We start from the raw sequence: 22,866 nt of genomic DNA, 5'->3' as shown, positions 1-22,866 counted from the left end.
GTTTTTGTTGATTTTAATAGGAGTTCTCGGTGCTTCCCTGGGTCTGGATGTCTGTTTCCTTCCCCAGATTAGGTCAATTTTCAGATATTATTTCCTGAAATAAATTGTCTGCCCCCTTTTCTCTCTCCTCTTCTTCTGAGACTCCTATAATATGAATGTTATTACATTTGATTGAGTCACTGAGTTCCTTGGATCTATTCTTATGTTGCAAAATTCTTGTTTCTCTCTTTTGCTCAGCTTTATTATTTTCCATTATTTTGTCTTCTAAATAACTAATTCTTTCCTCTACTGTTCGTTGAATCAAGCCTGTTTCCAGTCTCGTTATTGTGTTCTTTGTCTCTGATTGATTCTTTCTTTTAACTCCTTTATCTTTGTGGTAAGGGTCTCACTGATGTCTTCTATTCTTTTCTCAAGCCCAGTGAGTATCCTTATGATTGTTGCTTTAAACACTCCTTCAGGCATGTTACCTATATCTATTTTACTTGGATCTTTGGCTTTATCTTGTTCTTTCATTTGGGATAATTCCTCCATCTTTGCATTTTGTCTAAGTCTCTGCCTTCTACTTTGTGTTAGAAAAGCCAGTTATATCTCCCACTCCTGAAAGTAATGGTCTTATGAAGAATAGGTCAAGTAGTGCCCAGGTGCTTCAGGGAGTTTCTCTGGTGTGTGCTGCATGTTTTGGCTGCTCTATCTTTCAGGCCAGTCATCTGTAGAGGCTCTCCTTGCCTGCTGTGGGCAGTGTTTGGTCCCTGGCCTGAATGTGGTGAGGTTAAAATAGGTGTTCTCTTGTCTGCTTGTGAAATGAGACCTGATACCACCTCCACCAGAACTGAAGCCCTGAAGAGCTCTCTGGTCAGAAGATGTGGTGTGGGCAGGGGTTTGTGCTGGTCTTCTAGGGGAGGGGCCTACTGTGCTGGACTGAGGCAGTGTTGACTGAGAGTGAATAATCTACCCACTGTGTGCCCCAGGCATTTTTCAGATGCTGTTTCCACATTGTCTGCTCCTGGGTTCTTTGTCTGCCTTCTCTCCAGGAACAGGGAAGTGCCCTCCAGGCTCTATCCCAGCCAAGTTCAGTGACCTTTAAAAGTCAGCCTTTATTTGTAGCAATGTGGATGAAGCTAGAATATATTATGCTAAATGAAATAAGTCAATCAGAGAAAGACAAATACCATACGATTTCACTCATATGTAGAGTTTAAGAGACAAAACAGGTGAACATATAGGAAGGGGGAGGAAGAAAAGAGAAGAGAGGGAAACAAACCACAAGAGACTCTTAATTATAGAGAACAAACTGAGGGTTAATGGAGGCAGGTGGGTAGGAGATGGGCTAGATGGACGATGGGTACTAAGGAGGGCACTTGCTGTGATGAGCACTGGTGTTGTATGTAAGTGTTGAATCACTGAATTCTACTCCTGGAACCAAGATTACACTGAATGTTGGCTAACTAAAATTTAAATTAAACACACACACACACACACACAAAAAACCTCCAGGCTGTAAGCCCTGCTGGTTACAAGAATGCACAAAATTCAGCCCCTCTCGTTTTCCGAGCCAATGGCTTTGGGGAAGTGTTCTCCTTGTCTGTTTCTGTGTGTACTTCTCTCTCTTTCTCTCACCCTTCTCCACAACCATGGCTCCCTCCTCTCCGCAGCAATAGTGATCCAATTCTCTCCTGAAGTAGTTCTCCACACTTCTTACCTTCTTCAGTGTGGCCTCTTCACTCTCTTTAGTTGTGGAGTTTTGTTCCATCAGCCTTCAGGTCAATTCTGGGGTGTTTAGGATGATTTGATAGTTATCTAGCTGTGTTTGTGGGACAAGACATGCAAGGAGCCTTCTATTCCATTGCCATCTTGAAAATCGAGTTGTTTTCTTAAGGGCATGAAAGTGCATCTAATTTATAACACAAAGCAAAATGTTTTAAAATGATCTCAGCCATCCATCTTTTATTTCCCTACACGTACTGCCACAACATGAAATAAAAATTTCTTCTTTTTGTTCATCCTTCAAGGCATTTGGGCCTCACTTGTCTTTCATCTTTCCCCCTTCCCTCTCTTCTCTGCACATCTGTTTATTTTGAAAGTCACTCTGAGCTCTTAGGCTATTTCTTTTCTTTTCACTTCACCCGTATCATGGATTTCCTACAACAGTGGTTCTTAAACTTTTACATACATCAGAGTCATCTGGAAGTCTTGTTAAAACACAAGTGACTGGGCCTCATCTCCATAATTTTATACAGGAGTTTTGAGTTAGGGCTTAAGTATTTCCATTTCTGACAAGTCAGGCAGTGCTGATACTGCTGGTCCAGGGACCACATTTGGAGAATCACTGCTCTACAACCTAGGAGCATCTGGAGCTGTTCCAGCAAACAAGAGTCTGTCCCTGGGTAGGAGCCTTTGTTATACACTATATGTAAATAATATTACCTGATTCCTTAAGAATTTAACGAATCAGTTTCCATCATCATATTTATATTCTTTAAATAGGGTTGTGTATAGCCTCTGCCGTAAGAAGAGAAGAATAAAGGAAATAGTATTTATTGCTTGATTGCCTATTCAGGAGACTGTAGAGTGTGGTTGGCTCTGAGGCTAGACCATCTAGGGTTCAGTCCTGACTTTGCAGGATTTAAGGAAGTCCCTAGGAAGGTTACTATTTGTGCCTCAGTTTCTTACTTTTGAAACAAAGATAACGAAATGAACCACTTCACGGAGTTGTTGTGAGGCTCAAGTGATTTAATACATAAAAAGCCCTTGACGGATGACTGGTGTGTTGCAAGCACTCTGATGTCACCTATTATTATTATCAGGATTTTGTTGAGTGTTTTTTATTTGTTATCTCATTATAACTTAAAATCAGTCCTCAAAGGTAAGCACCCCTATTATTCTCATAGGGAAGATTAGGAAACAGAAGTTCAGAAAGGTTGAATAACTGATCAAGGTCCCCCAGGACTTTTACCAGAGTAAAAAATCTCTGGTCTTTGTATGTCATCAGTATTTTCCCAAAGGAATCATTTTTCCCATAAGAAAAATGGTATAAGGCTGGGCATTTCAGAAGTATATTTGAATGTGATTGAATAATTACTTGCTTGGTTAGATGGTTGGTGAATTTTATGATCTAGCATTATTATGTCTACTTTAAGTATATTAAAGACAAAGGAAGACAAGGAGAGGTAGAACAGTGGCTGTATAACATACATACTCTGCGAGATACCTGTCACATAAGAGGTGTTTAGTAAATATTTGTTGAACTATTGGAAGTAATGTGATTTGGAATTAAAATCACCTAAAATTAAAGATTCATAATATCCAGAGTCATTGAGATTATAGAGAAATGGGCATGATATGCTACTCTGAGATTTTTGAAAGTCAATTTGGCAATAGCCCCCCCAAATTTAAATATGTATTTCCTTTGGCCCAGACAGTCTCGTATCTATCCTAGGGAATACCTTTGTGCCCATGAAATGTATATATAATGATGTGCAAATTTAGCACTGCTTTCAATTGTGAAAATTACAAACCTAAATGTTGATAAATGCTGGAATTATTGAATACATTATAAGTCACCTATTTCATTGGACCCTGTATAAGAGTTAAAAGGCGTGAAGGAAAGCAATACATATTGAATGAAAGATCTCCAATATGTGATAAGTGAAAAAATGGTAACAGAAAAACGGGTAGAATTATCCATTTTATTTATGGGGCTCAAAACTACATTTGTAGGAGGTATGTAGTAGAAAAAAGTCTGAAAAGTTACACACCAGACAGTCATCAATGGTTACCTCTGGCAAGTGAAGAGGGCTAGGGGAAGAGGACCAAGGGGAACTTCTACTTTGTACACTATACAGTGTGTATTATTTGGATTATCCACAAGTAGTATGTATGAACATTTACTTATGAGATCAAAACAGAAAAAAGAAGCTTGTTCAACAAATGTATTTAGCTCTTCGATATGGATAATAGATAATAGAATAATAAGAATAATAGATGCGTAATTCTTTATTTTCAAGTTTATTTATTCTGAAAGAGAGAGAGAGAGTTAGGGGGAGGGGCAGACAGAGAGGGAGAGAGAGAATCCCAAGTGGGCTCCATGCTGTCAGTGCAAAGCCTGATGCCAGGGCTCAATCCCATGAACCATGAGATCATGACCTGAGCTGAAATCAAGAGTTGGATGCTCAAATGACTGAGCCACCCAGGCACATGCCAAAGCATAGAGTCAGGGCAGCACAAACGCTACAGAATTCTTGAGTGAGGAAGATACCAACTATGTCATTAACTCACGAACATGGTCAAACTCAGTGGGAAACCAGTACAGATGAACAAGGCTCACAAGAACCTGGATTTTGGGGCTAACATTTTCATTGGCAATTTGGACCCAGAGATTTGTGAGAAGCTGCTTTATGATAACTTCTAGCACCTTTGGAGTGATCTTGCAAACCCCTAAGATTATGTGGGATGCTGACACAGGCAACTCGGAAGATTATGCCATTATTAGTTTTGCTTCAATTGATGCTTTGGATGCAGCTGTTGAGGCCATGAAGGGCAGTATCTCTGTAACCACCCTATCACTGTGTTCTATGGCTTCAAAAAGGACTCCAAGTGTAAGCACTGTAGCTCAGTGTCCAAACAACGTCTGGCAACCCAGAACCCACTTTCCCAGGCTGACTGCCTTCATCAGCTGTTGGCAGATGCATCCCACTCCCCTCGCCACCCCCCCCCCCCAATTCTGTGGTATCATCACTGGGGCCTGGGCTTCCTCCACCCTTCCTCAGTCCCTCCCACCCCCATTGCTGCCCCCTGGAGCCCTTCCACCTGGGATACCCCCAACCATACCCTCACCACCTATGCTTCCTGGGGCTGGAGGACAAGGCCCACAATCAGCAAGAACCCCAGAGGCCGGACATCCTGGATACAGACACTCCTATCCTCACCCATTTCCACCAGGTGGGATGCCTCATCTAGGGATGTCTCAGATGCAACTGGCCCACCATACTCTCATGGCTTAGAATAACCCCCATGCTGGGCCCCAGGCTCTGGGAGGCAGCCACCACCCGACTGTCCCCTGGAATGCCTCATCCAGAACCTCCTCCAATGGACATGTCCCTCCAGTGATCTCTGTTTGGATCTCCCATGGATCACCCGGGTCTTTGCCTCCACATGGATACACTGGGCCTCCTCCACTCATGCCCCCTCGTGGATATGCTGGGCTGCCAAGACCCCCGCGCATGGCTACCAGTGGGGGCCCCTCCCTCCACCCAGACCCACCTCCCGGCCCCAGTTCCCCTCATGGCCCACTTCCAGGTCATTTTCCTCAGTAATTTCTTATTCTCTTGCCTCCTGTTCTATGGTCCCAATAGCTTTCTCAATTCCTTGGACCAATCAGAATTGCTGTAACTTACTAGGGCTAAGGCACTAATTCCTCTCAGGACGTTTTTTAGTGTAACTTTTTTTTCATAAGAGGTTTTCTTTTATTTTTTTCTGTGTTGCTCCTAAATGTTTTGCAAATGCACAGAGAAAATAAAACTAAACTCCTTGTTTAAAAAAGACAAGTAAGTACTGGGGCATCTGGGGGGCTCTGTTGCTTAAGAGTCTACCTCTTTTTCTTTTTTTTTCTAATGTGCATTTATTTTTGAGAGAGACAGAGACAGAGCATGAGTGGGGGAGGGGAATAGAGAGGGAGATAAAGAATCTGAAGCAGGCTCCAGGCTATGAGCTGTCAGCACAGAGCCTGATGCAGGGCTTGAACTCACCAACTGTGAGATCATGACCTGAGCCAAAGTCAGATGCTTAACTGACTGAGCTACCCAGGTGCCCCAAATATTTAACTCTTGATTTTGGCTCAGGTCATGATCTCATGAGTTCAAGTCCTGCTTCGAGCTCTGTGCTGACAATGCGGAGCCTGGTTGGGATTCTCTCTCCCTCTCTCTATGCCCCTCCCTGCTCTTGCTGTCTCTGTCTGTCTCTGTCTCTCTCTCTCTCTCTCAAAATAAATAAATAAATAAATAAATAAATAAATAAATAACTTAAAAAAAATACTTCATAGTCATTCAATTACAATAATCTCAACAAAAGTCCAGAATGACATTGGTGTTTTTTTTTTTAAATGTTTATTTATTTATTTTTGAGAGGGAGAGAGAGAGCAAGCATGCAAGTTGGGGGGAGGGGCAGAGAGAGAGAGGGAGAGATAGAATCCCAAGCAGGCTCCACGCTGTCAGCACAGAGCCCTGATGTGGGGCTCGAACCCACAAACCGTGAGATCATGACCTGAGCCGAAATCAAGAGGGCACTTAACCGACTGAACCACCCAGGCACCCCTAGGTGTATTTTTTTAAGAAAACAAATTTCAAGTCAGCAAATTCAGGCATATGCCACTGTGATGGGTGTCAGGTCTAAAAGAGAAATGAGAAGATAAAAATGTGGAGAAAGTAAGACCACCCTAAAGCAGGTGCTCCCTCAGCACCAGCTGCCTCTGCTGGGAGGAAAATGCTGGCTTTCCCTTTGGCCAACTCTCATCATGGAGAGATAGAGAGGTGCAGCTTCCAAACCTCAGAAAGAGAAGGCATCGAGAGAGAGACTGGGCGTGGGGAGGGGTCTGCTTGTTGAGCAAATACACTCAAGGACAAATTGTAAACATTGGAGGTATGTAGTCTTGTAGGGTTAGAAGTTGAGAACTGTTGTATGTAGCATCTTCTTGTCCAGCTGTATATTTCATAGGTAAAATTGAGATACACAGTGTTTAAACACAACAGTATGATGCTTGAATATCACATTAGATTTTTCTTTTGATCAGTAATGTAGCTAAAGTGGATTGACCATTGCAATTACTATAGATATGGCCCAGAAGATTCACAAAACTCAGTTAAAGACAAAGTTGGGTGAAGCAAGGGAGAAAAGAAAACCCAACAGCCCTGAGAGGGAGTGATGATAGGGAGGAGGCAGTGAAGGTGATGAAAATTTCCCTGCAGGAAATAGCCACCATACTCTAGGGCAGCTTATTTCTGGCTAACCTATGGGTTCTATGGAATGTCTCAGATTGTAACTAATACCTTCTATAGTTATTCTTGACTTCATAATTGAAGATAGACTTGCAAATTTGTGAGTAAATTGGATTTTTAAAGGACATACATCTTCTCTGTCATAATTTGAGAGGTTTTTTTTTTTTTCTTTTCTATTCTCATCAGCATGCTATATATCTGTCTTCCTTCAGGTTATTTCATTGCAAGTAGTCTGATGGAAGTAAATCTAGCTTAAGTAAAAAGGACAAATTTGTCATAAGGAAATATTTTCAAGATACCAAATACAGGAAGTTTCTTTGGGCCTTATAAGGAAGAGGAAACTGAAACATTATGAGGACTCATTCTTGGTATGTTCTCTTTTTCTCTTTCCTCTCTTACATCTGCATTACTCTTTCCCCACAGCAAACTAACTTTCTGTGCAGCTCCACGTATAGGGAGAAAGATAGTAACACCACAATAGCAGATTTAATGTTAGAGCGTGAGTGGCTTCAAGTGAACAGAAAAGTCTGAGCAACTGTCTTTGAATCCCAGTTTGGGCTTCCCCAAGAGGGGGACCCTGATTGGCTCAGCTTGATTCACGTGACAACTCATGGTGCAATTAAGAAGCCTGGTGGGGTGGGGGAGGGTCATGAAGAATAACAACGGCTAGAGGTTGGCTGGCTACTCTGGGTGAAGTAGGACCATTCCTAGAGAAAGAGGGCAGAATCCATAATCTTTATAAACGAGAACTTTATAAATAAGTCCATAATCTTTATAAATAAACTAACAATTATGCCAGGGGATTTCTATTTTTAAGAGTGAATCATGGTATGAATCCTTGTATAAAGTTTTTAGTGAATTTGTAACTATACCTCTATTTTGAATACAAAATTTTTGCAAAGTAGAGCATAATTATAACAGACGTTTTGCATATGTCACCAAATAATTATTCTCACTCGAAGGAGGCTATTAATTCCTGGTTTACAGAGGGGAAAACTTTTGGTTTTCATGCATCAAAATTAAATTTATCTGGTTATCTCAAGGAGGACCTGTGTGCCAGGAACACCTTTATCTTTGGGACTATAAGGAAGGATGAGAGGTCTGATGTAGCAGCAGGGATCTGCTGAAGTGCAGAGGAGGTATTGGACTGTTTGTTTTTCCTTCCATATCTAACCAAACTTTGAAATGAATGATTCTAAAATATCTGGATGATTCAAAGTAAAAAACAAAACAACAAAACAAAAGAAAACAAAAAAACATTGCTTGCTTTTCTGTCTACCTGATTCACACTCCTGCCTTTGCTTTTTCGTTTATATTACTAGACCTGGAATAAATCAGCCTCTCTCGATGGCTATTTCCCTTGCCTTCAGAAAAGTATATCTTCCCTGTCTTGGAAATAAACAAAGTAACTCTCTGTCTATCCCCAACCCTTTGCTTGAATCTGTTTCCCTTTCCAAGGACTTTCCTGTTTGTTTGTTTGTTTGTTTCTTTGTTTGTTTTTGCTGTCACACTTTTTTTTTTGCTCATTTTAAGATTAATGTTTTCATTATTTCATCATTTAATGGCATAGTTGTTTGTTTTTTATTTTTTTAATGTTTATTCATTTTTGAGAGATAGAGACAGAGTGGGAGCAGGAGAGGGGTAGAGAGAGTGACACAGAATCGGAAGAAGGTTCCAGGCTATGCACTATTAGCACAGAGCCTGACACAGGGCTTGAACTTCCAAACCATGAGATCATGACGTGAGCCGAAGTACACGCTTAACTGACTGAGCCACCCAGGCTCCCCTGTTTATTTGTTTGTTTTATTTACAAATGCAAGTCTTTCCATTTATCTCTGTTACAACTCAGCCCTTATCATTCCAGCCCACACAGTTCTGTGTAATGTGACGCATCGTGACAAATGCTTCAGGATTACTAATAAAATCCAACATATTTCTTATACCTCCCAGCTTGGTGAGATCTGTAAATTGTCCTTATCACAACTATAATACACATTTAATAACTGGGCAAAGGGTTTAAAAATACTTTTTCATCTAATCTTCAAAATGACTTTTCAAGGAAGGTATTATTATCCCCATTATACTGATGAGGAAATGGAAGCTTAGAAAATCTAAACGACTTCCTTGGTCAAAGCTGTGACTGAAACCTGGGTCTGCCAGACTCTCAAGCTTAAGTTCTTAAACCCTTGGCTGTGTATTTGCAACCTTGGCGTTGCATCAAACCACCTAAGAACTTTAAAAAGTGATAGCAGCCAAAGCCCCATCTCACAAAACTGTCACAGTCTTGTTGCAGGGGTGGGTTTGGGGAGTGGTAGTCAAGGACCACGGCTGCCATGCTCTGCTCCAGCCCAACGGCAGGATCTTGCTGTGTGCCATATGCTTCGCCCCAGAGGTAACAATTAGCTGCTAGTTTTTACTTTTAGATATGGCCATATCATCAGTTTTGAATCTAAATGTGTAATTCTCCAACCCATGTTTCTTATTTCTCCATATTGTGTGAAAGAATGTCACAAAAGACTTGGTCCAGTTTGTTCTCATGGAATTCTTTTTTATCCTTATCAAAAATAGGGGAATCTTGGATCGCCTGGGTGGCTTAGTCGGTTAAGCGACTGACTCTTGATTCCGGCTCAAGTCATGACCTCATTCATGGCTCATGGGTTTGAGCCCCGTGTCTGGCTCTGCACTGTGCTTGGGATTCTCTCTCTCCCTCGCTCTCTCTCCCACTTGTGCTCTCTCTAAAATAAATAAAAACTTAAAAAAAATAGGGGAATCTTTCTGAAACATTTGCTCTGGGAGCAAATTTCTAGCTATGCCACTATGAGGGATCACACAAAGAGCTAGACAATGTGACAGTGTGAAAAGAGCTCAACATTCTTCAAAATCATACTACCTTAGTGACAAGAGAGGCTTGCACTCTCTGAATGATGACACTGGGCAAGTCACTTTCTGGGCAGGTAGGTAGAGATTCCTCAATTCCATAAACTTAAGAATAATGTATTTCCTTTCCAGTCCACCTGTTTTTCATATCCAAATCACTTTTATAAAAAAAGAGTCCCTTTCCTCACAAGAAACCCTCAATAGCCACTGTTACAAATGACCTCCCCCCTGCAAACAGGCTGTGGACAGTAACAGATACCATGTCTGGTTGAACAAACATGTCATTGTAAAATATAGAAAGATCACTTACTGCATGGAATGCTTCTGCTCTGTTTCAGAGTTCTAAAATGGACATTTTTTTTTTCCTCACAAAAGAGAATGTTTCCATTTCCACAGTTCAGATGATTTTAACTTTAGCTGTGATATCAAAGACAACTTGGCCATTTTGTCTTCTTTGTGTGAGCCTGCGTTCTGGTTTCTACTCCAGTAACAATTTTCTTTTGTAGAAAAAGGGAATTCTCATGATAGTTGCTGCTTGTAGTTTCAGCCTTTATATTCCAAGATTTTCGATTTGCCACTGAGTCACAACCAGTTCCAGTTCCTTTTTAGAAATTAAAAATAAGGACCCTCCAGCGTATTTTGCTTGCGTATTTTGCTTGCAGAACAGTAACCGTAGGAATGCAATTGTCCTGTAAATCCCTCCCTCTTATGACAAAAGGAGGGCTGTAGTTCATTATTTACTTTAAAGGAGTCAGTGTGAATTCAAGTCATTTCCTATCCTGCTATCATTTGCTGAAAGACCTTTTGCAATGGGTCTTATGTAAGAAGAAATGGGGGAGTTGCTTTGGTGAGTTGATTTAGAGAAATCATTAAATACAAGTTAGACCTGAAGCTCAGCATCATTTGTGAGTGGGGAAACAGGGGCTATAAATGCATCCAGTGTCTCAGATTGAAAGAGGGCTAATATGAGAAAAAGACCGTACACAGTTGGGTTCCAGGCTACTCCTTTGGCCTCATGTCTTACCCACTGCTGCCTCCTTCACTGTCCTCCAGCTACGGTGACCTCTTTTCCAGGTCCTTGAACTTACCAAGCACATTCCTTTCTCAGGGTCTTTGCCCCTGTTAGTCCCTCCGCCTGAAACTCTTCTCCCAGATAGTTGCAGGACTGGTGCATTCTCATTCCCCACATCTCTGCTCAAATGTCACTTACTCTGGGAGGTCTCTCTTGGCCACCCCTCGCTAAAATAGCATACTGCCTCCTCGCTTTCTATCCCTTTACTTTGTTTTATTTATCTTAGTGGCAATTATACACTGGCACATCATGCGTTTCAAGTATGTTTGTCACTTTATCAGAATCCACGCTCCGGTAGAGCAAGTAGAACGCGCGTTGTGATTACATAGCATCCTTGGGGGCCTTACGGTCCGGCACCTGGTGGATGGTATGCGGATATTTGTTGAACGAATGAGTGGGGCTTTGGGGGACGGTGGGCTATGTTTGTCCTCACTCGCCAGTCCTCAGGCAGCTGGGCGCCTCGTCCCACCCTCACCCTATTCTCGTAGAGGTGAGGGACTGGAGTCGGGCGCACCTGCACAGAACTGCGCGTGTGAACGCTGCCCCAACTCTCGGCGCCACTTCCCCTCGGGCCGAGAGGCCCGGCCTGGGGAAGGACAGGTCCGCGGCACGAGGAACGTGGAAGCGAAAGCAGAAGGGGAACGAACGACAGTGCCCGGGAGGATAACGTGTGTGGTGGCCGGCTGCGTGCAGGGGGCGCCTTCCCGGCCGGGCTGACTCATTCCCAGCCGCCTCCACGGCGGGCGGCCGCCACACACACGCCCATCTGGGGAGGGGCGGGCCCAGCCCCGGCGCCCGGCTCCCGCTGGCTCCGCGGCCCGGCTAGCCAGCTCCAGCTCAATTTCCCCGCCCGTTCAGGCCCGGGGGACGCCCCGGGAATCTCCGCGCGCTCCCGCCGCCTGGCCGAGCAGCCGGGTCGTGCGTGGCCGCCGCCCGCCAGCCCCGCGGCGCGCGCGCCCGGAGAAGTGCGGCCCGGGCGCTCGGCGCACGCGCACACGCGCAGTCCCGGGGCGCGTGCCCGACTCCCGCCCCCGCCCCCGCCCGCGGGATCGTCTCGGTCGGCAGTGATCGGGCCGCCAGACTGCGGGCGGACTCCGACGCAAATAGGGCGTCCGGGCCAGTATCGCCTGAGGCGCCGAGAAGCCGGTGTGGCCCGGGAGAGGGTGGAGACGACGCCTGTGACGGGCTTCCCGGCCGCCCGAAGTGGGAGTGGTGTGGGCTGGAAGAAGGAGAGAGGAAGAGGAGCAGAAGGGGGCAGCGGCGGCCGCCTACGGCTTCCCTGCGCGCTGACAGGCTGGGCCGGCGCCCGGCTCGCTCGGGAGTTGGTGCCGCCGCCTCTGCCGCTCGGCCCCTGGGCCCGGACTCGCGGCGCGCGTCGGGGCGAAGAGCTGCTGCGGCAGCGCGGGGCCAGGCCCGGGGCTCGCCGCCGAGGGATGTGAGTGGGAGCCGACCCCGCGCGGGAGGGCCCGGGAGGGCCCAGCCTGGAGGACCCCGGCACCCCTGCCCACTCCGGGGGCCCCGCGGATCTCGGCCGGCGGCGGGCGCCGGGCGCCGGGCGCCGGGGCGGAGCGGCCCCTGCGGGCCCCGGGGGCGCGTCCTCGCCGCGGGATCGGTGCAGCTGGTGCGTGCGATTGCTGCGTGGCCTCTGGCTGGGGGGCCGCAGTCGTCTGTCCGCATCCCTCCCACCTCCTGATGCCCGCGGTCCCCCCTGCTAGTGGCCCAGTAAACTTCTCGGCAAGAAAATCTTCCCTGTCGAAGGGGTGGGGGGGGGAAGCCTGCAACGGCGTGTTTTCCTGTTGCTGTTTGCATCCATGTGTGCCTCGTAGCCGCCTTCCCCCCTCCCCTTAAACCTCTTTAAAATGTTCTAGAAGTCCGAACCGCCTAGGGAAGAGCATCTATTTCCCCAGGATTTCTGCGGTAATAACCGCTGCTTGCTTTTTTTAGGTTTCAGAAGCAGGCGAGGGAACAAGATGTGAACTGTTGCTCTTCGGAAGAAAAAGGTCCCCGCTGCCCTTCCCGCGAAGGTGGGTTTGAGATCCCGGCTGCTGTGCTCCGTGGCGGCGGTGAAGGCGAGTGTGGACTGCGTGCGTAGGAAGGGTGGGAACGTGTGTAGACAGGCAGGGCTCACTGAAAATGGCAGTGCTGGACTTAGAATGTGGGTCGGGGAGGGTAGTTCGGGGGGTGTTTAGTGTTGCTCTTGGATCCTTTAAGAAACATTCATTGCTTCTTTTCCTGCTAATTAGAAGAGCAACGAGGCTTCACGTGGGGGGGGGGGGGGAAGCCTTGCGCCTTAACCCTTTCTCCTCCAGCAGGCAGAGCTCGGTAATCTTTCAAGGAGGGACATTTTCAAGTACTCAGAGATACCTACTGGGAGAACACGTTAGCTGTTGTGCTGGGGTTTCTGCTACCACATTGAATGCTTCCTGGATGGTTTTATCTGCCTAAGTTTGGTGCGTCGGTTGAATTCACCCAGTTTGCTTTCCGGTGGTGATTAATCTGTCAGGAGAAACTCCTTTTCTCTGAATGAAAGGCCAGGAGCGGCCGAATATGTCATAGAGGGGAGGGGAAATGTGGAGAAGGAAATTAGAAGTGGGAATAAGAGCGATGACGACTGCGTTTGGTTTCTTAATAGTGTGTGCAAGCGAGTTGTTGGGCTACTGCAAATAGTCTTGTGTGACACCCAGCAGATGTGAAGATGAATAATCAACCTTTGGACTCCCTTTCCCCACCCCCCTCACCTTTTAGCACAAGTGTGAAAATCACTAGTTTGCATGTGCGACATGTCTGCAAACTGGATGTGCCCGGCACTTGCCTTAATAGTGGGTGTGTTTACCTGGAGAGGAAAGCCGCAGCCCTTGGTCACTGGATACGCGGGAATGCCTGCGTTGGCTCCAGCTGAATGGCCCGTGTTTTAGGGACAGTTACAGAATAGTTTGTTTCCTATACTGGTGTTTCCTCGGGTTCGAGGCAGGTGCCTCAGGTATGGGAAGGAAACGTGATATCTTGTGTCTCCTTCCCCCGGCTGTTGCTGAATGGCGGGATGCTTTGGAGGCAGAATAGGAAAAGAGCGCTGGCCCTGGTGTCAGATCTGGGTTTGAATCCTGGTGTTCCTGCCACTTTATAGTTGTATTATTTAAACTCTCCTTGAGCCCCATTTTTCTTAGAAGGTTGTTGTAACGATTCAGTAAGATCATGCATGCAAAATAGTACATCGCTTGGCTACTATTAAAGGCTCCACTACTCATGGCTGGGCAGGCAGAGGATATTCAGAGAAGGACACAGTGACCCTGCGCGAGGGGGTCTGCCAGGGACCAGTGTTTCTTCCTCTTTAGTAGAAGGAGATAAAGGACTTTTAGGTCTGGAAATGGTTAACAGGTCTTAAAGCCTTTTCATGGACAGGTTAACTCTTCTCTCTTCTTGACACCCCCTGCCCCCACCGTTGTGCCTCCTTCCCGACTGTTGTGCTGCCCTCTTGTGGTTAAGTGTGCTAAGAACTTTCTTCTGCTCCTCCCCCATCACATTCCGCCCCCCCCCCCCCCCCCCCCCGCCTGTCTTTTGAGGCCCCTTGCCTTTGCTCCCAGTTTCCCAAACTGTGTGCTGAGGTGCCCCGGAGCACCAGTGAACTCAGCCTTGAGCTATTAGTTTGAGGTAGTTCACAGTGTCAACATTAAATTGACACAGTCCTTTCTACAATGTCCTGTCTTTGCAAAGCAGTTTCTTTAGAGGTTGCTCTCATAAAAAGCAACTACTGTATGAGAATCAGTGTGACAGAGGAAATGAGAGTGTGATGTCCAGTTTGATTCCAAGAAGTTGTACGAGGCTGAACAAGTACTAAGTTGTAAGGACATTAAATGGTTTGAATCTACCTCCTGAAGTATTTCTCTTGGCCTCGGGGGTGCTGTGAAAATATTACTAAGAACTCCCTGAATGGACAGTTTGGGAACCTTTGCCTTAGCTTTTGGTTGGCTTTTCTGATACACACAAAAGTCTTTTTAAATGGAAAAACTGCATTTTTAAGTGTTGGTCACAAATTGTTTCCCTTCCCCACCAAAAGTATTGATACAGTTATTGATAAAATTATTGATATCCTGCTGGTACCAGCTGATCATGGCTTAGTATATTTCCTCTCCTATTTAATATCTTTATAGCTTCTTCCTAGTGTTTTCATGTTAAAACTAATCCTATTGCTTATTTGTCATTCTAGTCACTTCCTGGTTTTTCCAGTCCTGTTCTTGGGCTTGTATTTTTGACTTGTCATGTTGTCATCGTCTTCTTCTTTTTCTTTTTAATGTTTATTTATTTATTTTGAGAGAGAGCGAGCACAAGTGTGGGAGGGGCAGAGAGAGAGGGAGAGATAGAATCCCAAGCAGGCTACCTGCTTTTAGAGTAGAGCCTGATGTGGGACTCGATCTCACAAACCATGAGATCATGACCTGAGCTGAAATCAAGAGTCGGACGTTTAGCCAACTGAACCACCCAGGCGTCCCTTGACTGTCTTTTTAAAGTCACCATGCCCTAAATGAAAAATCGTCATTTTATACCCCTCTGTAATTTCCTTCTCTCCTGGTCATAATAGGCTTTAAATTAGGCATCATCTTTAAGCTTTCATCTTTCATTTACCTCTTGTATTAACCTATTCAACATGTCCTGTTCATATTTCTTTTGTCCCTTATATCTCTGCTTACTTCACTTTACCACCTGAATCCCAGGACTTGTTTCTTCAGCCTACAATATTGAAAGTCATAGCAACCTCTCAGAGTCCAGCTTCTCTTTCTTCTGTTTATCCACAATAGAAGTGTCACTAATACTCCTTATTGTGGCATTTCTTTGTCCCCAAATCTTCAGTGGCTTCCCACTTTCTACCTCTTAAATTTAACTTCCTCTTCCTGGCTTTCACTCTACTCTGTCATTACTCCCTGCCCTGTTTATTCAGTCTTTGGTCTAAGGACCCTCAAAAGGCATTCTCTGCTGTAGTGTTTCAAGCCGCTTTCCACATTTTCTAATGATAGTTATGCTCTTTCATCTTTTAACTTTCATTTATGTTTTCCATCCTTCTTCCACCAAGCCCAATTCTGTATCTGTTTGCATTACTCACTACGTATGAAATAACTAAGCCGGGTCTCAGTCTCATCTGAAAAAAATGAGAATGACTCTAGTACTTTTTCCATAGGGTTGTAGTGAGAAAGAAGTGAATTAATACATGAGAAGTCCTTAAGACCAGTGCCTAGCACATTAAGTGCACCTTAAGTTTTAGCTTTTATTATTATAATTATTTATCTCCACTATTATTATTAGTACTGTTACTGTGGCTGTACTCCCAGTTAAAATTCTGCCTCATTTCTGAAACTATTTCTCACTAAATATAGTTTTTTCCTTTCTATATTTCCACTGTTTTTTAGTCCTAGAGAATCTTCTCATAGTTTAATTATATATTATGCTTGGGTTGTTTGATGATTATTTCTCTAGTGTTAACCATATCTTTTCAAGTTGATTGTGTATGCTTTGAGGAACACACAGAGTGCTGAGCAGATGGGGAGCATTCAATAAATGCTATGTATTAAAAAGGAACTCTAGTCAGTTACCAAACAAATATCTGTTAATACCTACAATGTAAAAGGTACTTTGCTGTGTCCAAAAGAGATGCAGAAAGATATAAAATAGGTTCCTTTCACTGAGGACTTAAAATGTAACTGGGAAATAAGTAATAAAAGTTATAGATATTTGAGACCACTTAGAGTTGAAGCAAGCAAGGAAGGCTTCAGAGAGGAAGTAGAATCAAAACTAGGCAGGATTTGATTTTGTGTAAGAGGAAAGACCTTGTATAGGTGGTAAACAGAGGCAAAATCTGCATGACATTTTCAGAGAACAGTACGGAAAGTAACTTAAGTGAAATGAAGGTTTGTGTGGCAGGGTAGTAAGAAATGAGGTTGATAATATAGATTGGAAGCAGAATACAGATACCTTGAGTGCTAGGATGAGAAGAATATACTTTGCCTCATAGGCAGCTGAGAAGCTTTAAAAGTTTAGATTGAGAAAGAGCTTGCTAAAAGTATCTTAGGTGAAACAGACTGGCACAGTGCTAGGTATAGTATGAATTGGAAAGAAAAGTGATAGAGCGAGGAAGATAATCTAGGCCTAGTGTTTGGATTTAGTGAAAATAGGACTGGGGAGATGTCACACAAGACTTCATTATAGACTGGATAAGAAAGGAGGATGTGGTGGGGTTTGGGGGTAGGGAGGAAGACAACTCATCAAAGATGACTTTGAAGTTTTGATCTTCAGTGCCATAAGAAATTCAAGAGTGTTGGAATGTCAGGATGTCTGAGAACATCTGGGCTAGCCTCTGAATTTTGTGCATTAGGAATCTGAGACCCAGAGAGATTTAAACATGTGTCCCAAATTACTCAACTAGTTAGTGATAGAGAAGGAACTAGAATTTTTTAAATGGCCGTCCTGACAAAAATAGGTATGAAAATATTAGTAGCTGGTTGAAGAGATACAGACAGCTGGACTTAGATTTTGGAGATGTTGAATTTGAGGTAACAGTGAGATAGTCAAGTGAAATAGATAGCTAGATGACTGGAACTTGGTAGAGAAATTTCAGGCTGGAATTGTAGTGCTCAGAAAGAAGAGCAGTGGACCTGAAATTGAGGCTTGGGAACTGCCCATAACTACAGGATGAAAGGAGAGGAATTGACAAAAGAGACAAAGAAGCAGTCTGTCTGAGAGGAAGGTGGGTGGGTAGGTTAAGAGGGTGGGAATGATTATCATGTTGATCACTGTTGATCACTGCTAAGAAATGTGAAAAAAGGCCTTAGAAGTGTATACTAATGTTTTTTCTAACATGAAATCTAGAAAAGCGGAAAAAGAAAATTACTTATGGTTTTCCCATGCAAACATTGCTACTGTTAATATTTTGCTCTCTCAAGTGTAAGAGATGACCTTTGGATTTGACAGTTGGGTGAATAATGGAGACTTCTACACAAAGATCTCATCACTGGGACTAAAGATGAGAATTTTAGGCATAATAAAGACTGGGATGTATTTTTGACAGTGATTGCCATTCATCTGTGTCCTTTTATATCACACTATACATGTACTGCTGTTCCTTGTGGGAATTAGCCCTATACTTATTATTTGAGTGAGTAGACATTGAGTGTTTTTGGTTTTTTTTAAATGTCTATTTATTTTTGAGAGAGAGAGACAGAGTGTGAACTGGAGAGGGACAGAGAGAGAGAGAGAGACGGAAAAAGGGAGAAAGGGAGAGAGGGAGACACAGAATCTGAAGTAGGCTCCAGGCTCTGAGCTCTCAGCACAAGAGCTGGACATGGGGCTTGAACTCGGGAACCACGAGTTCGTGACCTGAACTGAAGTCGGATGCTCAACCAACTGAGCCACCCAGGTGCCCCAACATTCATTGGTTCTTTTTTTTTTGAATTAAACATTTTTTTTAATTTAATTTTTTTTAATTTACATCCAAATTAGTTAGCATATAGTGCAACAATGATTTCAGGAGTAGATTCCTTAGTGCCCCTTACCCATTTAGCCCATCCGCCCTCCAACGCCCCCTCCAGTAACCCTCAGTTTGTTCTCCATATTTATGAATCTCTTATGTTTTGTTCCCCTCCCTGTTTTTATATTATTTTTGTTTCCCTTCCCTTATGTTCATCTGTTTTGTCTCTTAAAGTCCTCATATGAGTGAAGTCATATGATATTTGTCTTTCTCTGACTAATTTCACTTAGCATAATACCCTCCAGTTCCATCCACGTAGTTGCAAATGGCAAGATTTCAATCTTTTTGATTGCCGAGTAATACTCCATTGTATTATATACCACATCTTCTTTATCCATTCATCCATCAATGGACATTTGGGCTCTTTCCATACTTTGGCTATTATTGATAGTGCTGCTATCAACATGGGGGTGCACATGTCCCTTCGAAACAGCATACCTGTATCCCTTGGGTAAATACCTAGTAGTGCAATTGCTGGGTCATAGGGTAGTTCTATTTTTAGTTTTTTGGGGAACCTCTATACTGTTTTCCAGAGTGGCTGCACCAGCTTGCATTCCCATCATTGGTTCTTATTAGACATTCAGTAGCCTGGCAGGTTAGACAAGTGATCTCTGGATGCATTTGTACTGGCAGAATCTAAATAAACTGATAAGGTATTAATTTCTTTCTTTCCTTTTTTTTTTAGTGAGAGAGAGAGAGAGAGAGTAGGGGAGAGGGGTGGAGGGAGAGAGAGAGGGAATCATTGAGCAGACTCAGTGCAGAGCCCGACTTAGGGCTTGATCCCACAATTCTGGGATATGACCTGAGCTGAAATCAAGAGTTGGATGCCCAACTGACTGAGCCACCCAAGCACCCCAAGGCATTACTTTCTAAAAGGGAAGAGAAATCCTTGTAGATAACTTATTGAAGTGAATGTAGCATGGTTAAAAGTATTTAGATTAGGAGAGCTGGAGAGGGCAAAACGAAGCATTATCTGTTTTTAAAGCCTATATGGTATAGCTATCAAAGGTAGACTAGGTTCAGATAGTCCCTGGATGGTTAGTTTTGCTTGAATGCTTATTTTGATTTCCCAAGGACATATTTTGGCCTGCTTTTTTGCTGTCAGTCCTTGGGAATAGTGTATTCATTACTGCTTACTAAATGACTTTAATAAATTCTGATTACAAAATTAATTGTCACTAGGTAATATTTTGTAATATGAAAGGCAGTGTGATGTGAAGAAGTGCCCTGTTTTGGAAATAAGGGCATCGGGGACTAACTGCTGTCAACCTAGTGTGTGAATTTGAGCCAGTCACGTGATCATTGAGCCTTAGTTTTTTTTTCCTCATTTGGAAAATGAGGGAATAAAATAAATCTTAAAAAAGTTTTTTTAATGTTTGTTTATTTTCGAAAGAGAGAGACAGAGTGCGAGTGCGGAGGGGCAGAGAGAGAGGGACACACAGAATCCAAAGCCGGCTCCAGGCTCTGAGCCATCAGCACAGAGCCTGATGCAGGATTCAAACTCACGAACCGTGAGATCATGACCTGAGCCAAAGTCGGATGCTCAACCAACTGAGCCAGCCACCCAGGCACCCCTATAATAAATCTTTTTTAAAATAACTTTGTTTACTTTAGAAACACGAATAAACATGGTAAACTGTGTACTATGGTTTATAACAAAAATCAGCAACGTCTTGCTCCTCCCCATCTCTGATTCCTGTTTCCCAGTAAACCACTTTCAAATCTCTTAACAGTGTCTTTTGGTATTTATCTCCATATTTCTCAATAACGTAATCTACCATCAGTAACACCTCTTGTCATCCTGTATCTGTGCCTAAACTCTGCCCTTTTCTCCTTTACAACGAATGAACTCAGAGGCTCAGAGCTTGGAGCCTGCTTGAGATTCTGTGTCTTCCTCTTTCTCTGCCCCTCCCCCACTCGTGCTTGGTCTCTCTCTCTCTCTCTCTCTCTCTCTCTCTCAAAAATAAATAAACATTTAAAAAAAATTTACAATGAATGAACTCAGTATCCCATCTTAAGCTTCTCCTGCTTGGGTACAGAAACCCATCTCCTTTTACCTTCAAGGACTTTACTATTGTATTTCTCCCTCTTTTTCCTGCATTATTAATTTTCCCGTCTACTGGCTCATTTCCAGATGCTATTGCTGTGTGATATAACCACCTCAAAGCGTAGTGATGTAAAGCAGCACTTTATTAGGCTCACAGATCTTATTGGTCAGTAATTCACATAGGGTACACCAAGAATGCCTTGGTTTATTTTATTTTATTTTATTTTTAATTTTATTTTTTAAATTTTCATACAAATTAGTTAGCATATAGTGCAACAATGATTTCAGGAGTAGATTCCTTAATGCCACTTACTCATTTAGCCCATACCCCCTCCCACAGTCCTCCGGTAACCCTCTGTTTTCCATGCTTAAGAGTCCGTTATGTTTTGTCCCCCCCTCCCTGTTTTTATATTATTTTTGCTTCCCTTCCTTTATGTTCATCTGTTCTGTGTCTTAAAGTCCTCATATGAGTGAAGTCATATGATACTTGTCTTTTCTCTGATTGACTAATTTCACTTAACATTATACCCTCTAGTTCCATCCATGTAGTTGCAAATGGCAAGATTTCATTCTTTTTGATTGCCGAGTAATACTCCATTGTATATTTATATACCACATCTTCTTTATCCATTCATCCATTGGCTCTTTCCATACTTTGGCTATTGTTGATAGTGCTGCTATAAACATGGGGGTGTATGTGTCCTTTCAAAACGGCATACATGTATCCCTTGGGTAAATACCTCGTAGTGCAATTGCTGGGTCAAACTAAAACTATTTTTAGTTTTTTGGGGAACCTCCATACTTTTTGCCAGAGTGGCTGTACCAGCTTGCATTCCCACCAGCAGTGCAAGAGAGATCCTCTTTCTCCACATCCTCGCCAACACCTGTTGTTGCCTGAGTTGTTAATGTAAGAATGCCTTGTTTTTGTTCCACAATGTCTAGAACCTCAGTTGGGAAGACTTGCTGGCCAAGGGTATCTTGAAGGTGGGGGACTAGAATCATCTAGAGGTATCTTCACTTACAAGACTGGTAGTTGATGCTGGCTGTTGAGTGAGATCTCAGCTGGGGCTCTTAACTGGAGCATGTTCATGAGGGCTGGACTTTCTTACAACATGGGAGTCTCCATGTAGTTGGCTTTCTTACATGGTGAGTTGAGATTTAAAAGCGAACGTTTCAGTGAACGTAGTGTGGACAGGGATTAAACTCCACTAGTTAATTGGAGAGTGGCAAGGTCACATGTGAAAGAAAACATGCAGGATGAGAGAGATTGTTATGGCTGTCTCTGGACAATACTGTTGCCATAGTTTGCCTTTTTTTTGCTGCACTTCACATGCCTCCCACATCCAAAATACATGAAAATACACCAACCCCCTTCTCAGAGACCTCTAATTCACTCCCACCAGGACATCAGCTCAGAATTTAGTATCTCATCTTCTAAGTCAGGTCCAGATGCTGTTGAGGTTCCTTGGGAACCTTGGATATGGTTTCTTGACAGTGATTGCTCTTTAACCAAAAGACCTCTGAAGAGACAAGTTGTAGGTTATATGCCTCCACATACTTAACATACAAAACGGGAAAGGCACGTGTTAATTGCAGTGGACATTCCTGCTCAAAAAGAGGGACAAAGGAGACACATGGTAGTATATAGCAATTCTGAAACCTGGCTGGGAACACGTTGGCAGTTTCTTGACTAGGGTGCAATCCTGCTGTCTGGAGGTTGTTCTTTGTGGGCCATGACTGCTTCTTTTGGTCATTGATTTCACTTCTGAATCATTCTGTTTCACCAAAAGAACTGATCTGTCTTTGCAACTTAGTAACCATCTGAGCTTGCTTCCTGCCTGTAGTCCTTCAGGGTCCAAAAGCCACCTTTTATTTTATATAGTTACTGCCCCTTTCATTCTAAGCTGATGTAGCTCCTTTAAAAAGTTCATGGAGGGGCGCCTGGGTGGCTTAGTCGGTTTGGCCTCCGACTTAGGCTCAGGTCATGATCTCACTGTTTGTGAGTTCGAGCTCTGCTTCCGGCTCTGTACTGACAGCTCAGGAGCCTGGAGCCTGCTTTGGATTCTTTGTCTCCCTCTCTCTCTGCCCCTCCCCTGCTCATGCTCTGTCTCTCTCTGTCTCTCAAAAATAAATAAACAATAATAAAATAAAAAATAAATAAATAAAATAATTTTTAAAAAAAATTTCATGGACTTCCTGTGTATTAGTTCATAATCTGCTCCGTCAGACAAAAGCCATACCTACAAATCTTTTTTAAGAGGAGCTTTTTCTTATCTTCGGCTAACTGTGAGGCTGCTGTGGAACAATTCCCTTAAATGATCCTTAGAAAATTTTTTGTCTGAAAGGATCAATTTGCTGCTTAGATCTT

At 43.5% G+C, this 22,866-nt stretch overlaps 1 protein-coding gene and 1 pseudogene across 5 annotated transcripts in view; both read left to right on the top strand.

The window, feature by feature from the left end:
* The window catches only part of JAK2 (Janus kinase 2), a 164,498-nt gene that overhangs the window by 35,266 nt on the left and 106,366 nt on the right, over positions 1-22,866 (top strand). Inside the window, exons 1-2 of one of the 5 annotated variants that reach the window (XM_086684884.1) lie at positions 7,342-7,357; positions 12,883-13,007. The gene's annotated coding sequence lies outside the window, so the exon portion shown is untranslated. Of the gene's footprint in view, positions 1-7,341; positions 7,358-12,330; positions 12,374-12,527; positions 12,560-12,876; positions 13,008-22,866 lie in introns of those variants that run through there. The other 4 variants (XM_086684881.1, XM_086684882.1, XM_086684883.1 and 1 more) reach the window with 4 other exon arrangements.
* On the top strand, positions 3,654-5,558 carry LOC112868545 (splicing factor 3B subunit 4 pseudogene; annotated as a pseudogene).

This window comes from Puma concolor, chromosome D4, assembly GCF_028749965.1.
Source record: "Puma concolor isolate L17-30 chromosome D4, mPumCon1.1.hap2, whole genome shotgun sequence".
NCBI lineage: Eukaryota > Metazoa > Chordata > Mammalia > Carnivora > Felidae > Puma > Puma concolor.
Note: the sequence above shows the minus strand (reverse complement) of the source record. Positions and strands in the feature narration are given on the sequence as shown.